The following is a 7,057-nucleotide window of genomic DNA, read 5'->3' on the forward strand; positions in this document are numbered from 1 at the left end:
TGCACTGCAGCCCCACACAATGTGTTTAGGAAGAAGGGATCTCCCAAAATTCTGTGGACACCCATTCCTAACCTAGGACCATGCTGCTATGACACTCTGTAGGCTGCCCTAGTCCTTAAACTCAAAGATAGGGACAACTCTCCTAACCCAGGGATGCTGGCATTCTCTTGCAGCCAAATAAAAGTGGCTCATGGTTTTGGGTGCACTAACTAGACCTGAAGGAGAGGAAAAAATGCTAAACAAAGGACAGAGCACCAAAGGAGGTGCTCCTGCAGTGCATGGAAGTGTGAGGGAAGGGCAGCAATGGCAGAACCATGCAGAGTAGCTGCCACGCTTACATCCACCTCTCCCATGGGAAGAAGAAAGCTCCTCAGCAGTTTGCTCCCTCTGAGGACAGCACAACATGAATCACTTTATGAACTTAATATTTAGCTGAAACAAAACTGAGTTCAGGAGCTCTTTGAAACATATAGACAATGAGTATTAAAGGCTTCAGGCAAAAAGGGACAAATTAGGATCTCATAGGGATTATGTTTTTCCATCACTTTTAAGTGATGGAAAGTGGCTTTGAATTTTTATACACAAAATACATTATTTTATCAGTACTTCTTGCAAAACTCAGCAATGTACACATTTTAAAGAACACCCAAACAGTAAAGTCTGCATCTAGAGCATGCAATTCCTTTCCAGCATGCTTTTTTACCTGGGAAAACAAACAGTCTTCCTGTGGGAAGATAAACCGATCAACTGATCCTTCCTTTTCACTGACTGCTAAAAGTAGTAGTATGTACTACTACTTTTGTAGCACATACAGTACCTTTTTTGTACTGTAGTACTACTGTATGCTTTGTACTGTAGTACTACAGTACTTTTTTTGTACCCTATAGCATCTGACTACCAAAATGCAGGTTCTATTGCAATGAATTTCATTACTGCTGCATAATCCACTAATGGACTTGTTTATTGAATACCAATCACTTATAAGTCTTTCTCATACTTCATAAATCAAGCACATTAATTAAAGTTTTAGAGTAAGTGCCAATTTAAGGTATCAATTGGCCTAGACAACTGCAGAAGCATGAGAAAGAACCAGCAAAATATGGCACTGGGCATGAGCCAGCCTCAGTATCCATTACACCTCACACAGAGCAGCTGCAAAGGAAGCCTGGTCAGAAATGCCAAGCTCCATTTTCTCAGCTGGATTCCCAACACACATCACATGAGATCTCACAAAAGTTAAGAGAAGAGAATTGCTGGAATAGCCATTCAGTAACAGCAACCTTGTCACCCCTCAAACACACCGACATGTCCCTTTTGAGATGGACCCTTAGGGAAATCTCATTTATGGGCATACAAGTGCACAGCTGGGAGTGCAGTAAAGACAATGACGGTCCAGCATCTTGGTGTAAGAACAAGGACAGAGATTCTTCAATTTAGCACTCCAGTGCTTGGCAATTCTGCCTTGTAAATTGCAGTTCTTTAGTAAAGACCATTCATCTTTTCTATCTATGGGAAACAGGAGAGGCAAAGTGCAGGCAGCAAGTTCTTTACAATAAGGGAAAGCCAGGCTTCCTTCACAGGCACAGCAACTGTCAGGAAGCTTAGGAAGAGCAGCAGCAAGACCTGGCCTCTCTAGTGGCAACTCAGAAGAGAAGCACCTTCCTATACCATGCAAATTGCAAATGCATGACACGTCCTGACCCAAAAGCCTATCAGTTAATTCTCCAACTGGAAACATATTTCATTTTTAGTCTACCAAGGCTATAAACAGGATTTCTCCCAAGGGGATCCATTATACTCTTGCCTCAAGCACAACAGATGAGAGATACTACAGGCCTGTCTTTGCCCCAGTTATTTTACGTATTTTTTCACTTGAGCTACACTGGACTGATTTGGAATATATCCCTAAAACTCCAGAAGTCTGTTGCAGAACTGTCCAAAAATTTCTTCATTGCTATTCTCACCAAGATCTTGTAACAGTTATAGAAGCAGCAGACTAACAAAGTCTTTATTAAATAAATAAATAAAGAGCAAAGCATTTTCATAATTTCACAAGCAATACTTTGAGCTGCAGGACAAATAAGGAGAGACACAGTTTTTTTTTTTTTTTTTTTAACAATGTAACAAATTCTTCTGAGTAGGAATAGCTTTGCTACCAGTAATAACCATGTAAAAAATAAATTGGCTTGCTTCCCCTGAGGAAGGGGAAAGTCCACTGCTGATCTCATTCCATTTGAATCACTATCTAAATATCCAGACCAACCAGGCAGTTTCTGCATCAGTTTGCTTGTAACTTTCCCCCCCTCAACTGTACAGCTAGTCTTGAAAATATTCAGAGCAGAGAGGATGAAGTGGACAAAAAGAATAGATAAAACTCCACCTGGAACACAGCTTGCATCTGTTACTAGTGTGAAAATGCCAATCTGCCAATACCTTGATAAAATTAACACGAACAGCAGGGTCTTTATGATTAGATGCAGTTTCAGAGGCTTGCACACAGCACTGTCAGACATCAGCTTTAGCAAAGCAATGGGGAAGACACAGACAAAAAAAAAAAAAGAAACAGAACAAAAAAAACCCCTAGCCTTACAGAGTGCTGCATTTTTGAGGTGATGCTGAATTGTGCAAAAAGAGGAAATAGAGGGAAAAAAAGAAAAGGCAAACATAAGAAATGGTTAAACAAGAAGCAAATTATCTTCTCCTGTGATTCTCCAGGGAGCAGCTCCTCCTTGCCAGAGGATCATGTTTGGTCCAAGCCCACTGTTTGTCTGTGCAGAGTTACTAACCACACACCATGAATTAAGGTACCACTGCTTAACACCAGCAAGATAATCAAGCAGCAGCGCAGTAACAGGGGACTTTCTGCAAGAAAAGAAGTGTAACCCTGGAGCACAGTAAGCATGCAAGTCATTTACATTGTCTCACTTTGAAGGAACAGTAGGGAAACGACTTTACTACAAAAGCCAGCTGATAGAGAGCTAATCAGTGGATTCATATGTTTTTTACCTGCAATGTTGGGAAAAGTGCTGTAGCTTTAAAGTACTATCAGCTTTGATTTTTGAAAAAGCCAAACTAAAATATAACAAACAAAAAACCCCAAAACCCCATAAAAAATTCACCCATTAAAAAAATCTAAATGGTATGGCCCTCACCTGGGTCTAAAACATTCTATCAGAAAAAGACTTAGATGAGAAAACCACATGTAAATCCAGTTTTGGTGTTACTGGTATTTATCCCATTTTTATCAAGTTTGTTTTTAAAAAAATCCAGGTAACAACAACAAAAATTCTCAGGGGGAAAAAAAATGCCCAAAAAGCACAGACATTTTTCAGTAGACCACTGCAAAGAATCACTACAGTGGTGAATGCTGATGAAGAACTCAAGTCCTTCAACAGCATTGCATAGACTTATTTTTGTCTTACTCTTTTTTGTGTCCTCCCCTCTTTTCTTCCTCAAGGTGATCTCTACAAGAAACACAACCCCCACTCACCTCTCAGATTCCATTTTTTTCTGATTTGACACTACTTATCTGAAGCCAAAACACAGGCTACTACACAGACTCCTACCACCACCAATGCTGAAACAAGAACACTTTGATTAAGAGTGTTTAATTGTACAATTAAACGGGAGGCATAAACAACAGTGAGGCCAAGGCATTCTGTTGTCATTCCAAATTTTCCAGGAACAAAATAAAAATTAAAAACGCTAAACAAATTAATGGGTCACCAATGTTCAAACAGCTGTGGTTTGTTGGTTTGGGTTTTTTTAAACATTTTTGAAGTATTTATTGTCAGAGCCCGGGCATCACAGCAGTAGTCTGAAGAAGGGACAAGGTTCAGACAGTGTGCTAGTTTTCTGGTGTGGTGGAAAAACACAGATGTGCATTTTAAATGCCACAGGGGAGTTAACCTGAGAGCCTGTCACTGCCGAACAGCAGGAGAAGCATCTCTTGATGCAGACGATGACGACTTCTCAGCACAGGAAACCCAAAGCCTTTTCTTGTAAATCGTTACCAAAAAACAATTCCAAGAGGTGGAGAAACAACGAGGTATGGAGACTTTTGCCTTGCTGACGCCCACCCCTTCTCTCGCAAGCACACACCTGCGGAGACACTCTCCTCCTGTCCTGTCCCGTCCCGTACGGGTGCATCAAAGTCCCTCACGGCTGTCGGACCACCCAGACCAGCCCCACGAGATGCCTCCAGCCCCTCGCCCCCGAGGCTGCCCCACGGAAGGAGGCGGCCCAGGTGCTGTCCCACAGGGTGGGACCCGCGAGGCCATGTCCCTGTCAGCGTCCCTCGGTACCTGCGAGGCAGGTGGCAGCCAGCCGAGCACCGGCTGGGACTCGTCCCACACTCGTGCCATCGTACCGGAGCTCCCTGGGACACGGCCAGCCGCCTCGGGTGTCTCCCGTCGCGCAGCCGGTGTATGGCTGATCCCGCCCCAGCATCACCCCATCATCGACGGCCAGCGAGACCCACCGGCGGGGTCCGGTCCACGACACCGAGGGACGGATAAGTTACCACGACCCCAAGCTCCTCCAGAGCCCCACTCCCTCCTGTCCCCACCTCGTGCCTGCCCGCTCCCGCGGCCTCCGCCCGAGAACGCGCAGGGACACCCACGGCGGCGGCTCCGACGGGAAAACCCCCTGATAACGTGACACAGCCGGAGATCGCTCGGCCGACGCTCGCACCGCCCATCCAGACACAAAGTTGTAAACAGACTTTCGCTGCCGCGCGGTGGGACCGACGGCCGCAGCACGAAGCCCCTCCCGGCTCGGCGGGCAGCGTACCGCCGTCCCAGCGCCCTGGCCCCCACCAGTCCGTGCCCTGGGCGGCGGGCGCAGCCGGGAGCCCCGCGGGTCTCTCCGCTCGCAGCTCCGCCAGCAGCCGCACCGCGCCCGGCGCCTCCGCCGGAACCGCTCCCGGCGGGCGCCGCTCCCACCCAGGACCCGTCCCGCTCGCCTTTGTCCCCCGGCAGGTCACTGGGACCGCGCCCGTCTGCCCCCCGCTGCTGCGGGAGCCCTGGGACACCCCCTCGCCGCTGTCCCGACAGAGGAGCCCGCGGACTCACCGCGGGATATCCCCCGCCGCGGAGCTCCTCCGGCCTCTCCGGTGCAGCATCCAGCGCCCACCGAGGCAGCGGGGCAGGCGGCGGGCGCACGCCGGAGCCCCGGGGAGGACCGGCGGTGGGGCGGGGCCAGGCGGGGCGGCACACGGGGAGGGGAAGCCGCGGGGGCGGGACGGGCGGTGTGTGCCGGGGAAGCTGCGGCGGCGGGCGCCCTGCGTGCGGTGATGAGGGTTGCTGGCGGGGCTGCGAGGCGGTTTTGGTTTTGGTGGATACTCAGTTCACGGTACTGGCAGCAATGAAGTTTGCGTAGGGGAAATTGCAGTTAAGAGTGACCACAGCAAGTCACTGGAACTCGGTCCGGGTGGCTGTGCCGCACCCAGGTTAAGTGGGCGATGCTGGCAGGGGGAGATGGCTCAAAGCGTAAAGAGGTGCAGTGTAAGAGTCGGGATCACATCTGGGAACTCCGCGCCCGGGAGCCACAGTGCTCGAGAGGGAGGTGCTGTGCTGCAGGCATGGCATAAACCTTCTTGTTTCCCTCCCTCTTCTGTGTTATAATCTGCTTTTTAGTATAGTAATTTTCTGAAAGAAGGCAGACATCATCTCAAGTTATGTTGAGCTGCTCCCCCACGAGTAAGTTGTTGCTCAATTTCCCCACATATCCAGTTGCATGTGAGGATGCAGCCGGCATGGGAGCTGGGCTGGCAGCAGGCTGTAAGGGGAGCAGGTGGAAAGGCTTTTACACAGTGTTGCACAACTCCATAGCAAAAAAAAAAAAAAAAAAAAAAAAAAAAAAAAAAAGAGAGAGAGAGAGAGAGATTTGCCCAGGAGGAACCTCAGAACCTCAAAAGTGAGCCTGACTTGCTGGTTTGACATGGCCACCTGACAGGGTGATGTGAGCAGGGCACCAGGTCACCTGTAGTGACCCCCAGGTTTTAATGTTGCATTTGAGGTTGGGCACGAGACTGGCTAAAATCTCAGCCTTGCTGGCACAGATAATAAAGAGGACAGCTTACTTTTTTACTTTTGCCTCTTTCCAGCTGGACTGTAAGAGTGAGGCTGCTCTGTGAGCAGAGGGAACATCTCATCCCACAACAATCTTCTGAGAGAAAATATTGGTGTCATAATCATTATCTGTGCGAATGGACAGGCACCTCATTTCAGGAGTGCTTCCAGGGCTGTGGGCCCTAACTGAATAGAGGCAACTCCCAATGGTTGAGGTGCAATCTTTCATGGCTTGTCCTTTTGTTAAGCCAAGGCTGATCTATATAGCTGCCCTCTCAGCATGCCAGCTGTTTCTAATGTTATTCTGAGGTGCCTAATGCATATTTTCATGGGCAGCTGACTTGGCATGACATCTTCCTTCTGTCCATATGAAACATGTCACCCTATCCATTTTTATTCTTTACCATTTTCTGTCTCCTTCACTCCCTTTGCTCATGGTTGTAGCACCTTCCTTAAGCCAGCACTGGAGCACTTCAGATTGCTAAACTGATCAGTCTCACTAAATAGACAGAAAATTCCAGCTTTTTTTTTTTTTTTTTTTCTGGAAGAGTGGGCTGCTATGCTGGTGATTGTCTCATGGAGTGGTCCAGCCAGTGCTGGAGTCAGCATCTTGTAATATCACCTACTCTTCCTCACTTATTTTCCAGCATGAATTTGCAGGATTGAATTCAAGGGCACAGAATCTAGTGCCCAAGTGTAGGCTCTGTGGTTGAACCTGTTCTTATTTAACCTGCCCTGTACCATGCATGAAGCCTGCAGCAGAGCCAGCACAGTCGTCTGGTCACAGTAGGACTTTCTGTCGTGCTCTGACAGCTAGTGGAGTACTTGAAATGTTAGCAAACAGCTCTGAACAGTTGCTGCATTCTGGGTTTTGATCATTCGAAAAAGAAAATGTTACAGTAGCTTACAAACTCATGGCTCCAGTTTCTGTGAAAACTATCACAGGAGGCCAGCACTGTCTTAGGCTGTTGAGACAGGAGTGTGCT

General features: G+C 47.8%; 1 protein-coding gene across 5 annotated transcripts in view; it reads right to left on the minus strand.

Moving 5' to 3' along the window:
* The window catches only part of FRMD1 (FERM domain containing 1), a 40,747-nt gene extending 35,538 nt beyond the window's left edge, over positions 1–5,209 (minus strand). For 2 of the 5 annotated variants that reach the window (XR_009485764.1, XM_059841518.1), the window contains exon 1: positions 4,305–4,516. The gene's annotated coding sequence lies outside the window, so the exon portion shown is untranslated. Of the gene's footprint in view, positions 1–4,304; positions 4,518–4,567; positions 4,690–5,072 lie in introns of those variants that run through there. The other 3 variants (XM_059841520.1, XM_059841521.1, XM_059841522.1) reach the window with 3 other exon arrangements.
* Between the last annotated feature and the right edge of the window lie 1,848 nt (positions 5,210–7,057).

The sequence above is a fragment of the Haemorhous mexicanus genome, chromosome 3 (assembly GCF_027477595.1).
Source record: "Haemorhous mexicanus isolate bHaeMex1 chromosome 3, bHaeMex1.pri, whole genome shotgun sequence".
In the NCBI taxonomy this organism is placed as follows: Eukaryota; Metazoa; Chordata; class Aves; order Passeriformes; family Fringillidae; genus Haemorhous; species Haemorhous mexicanus.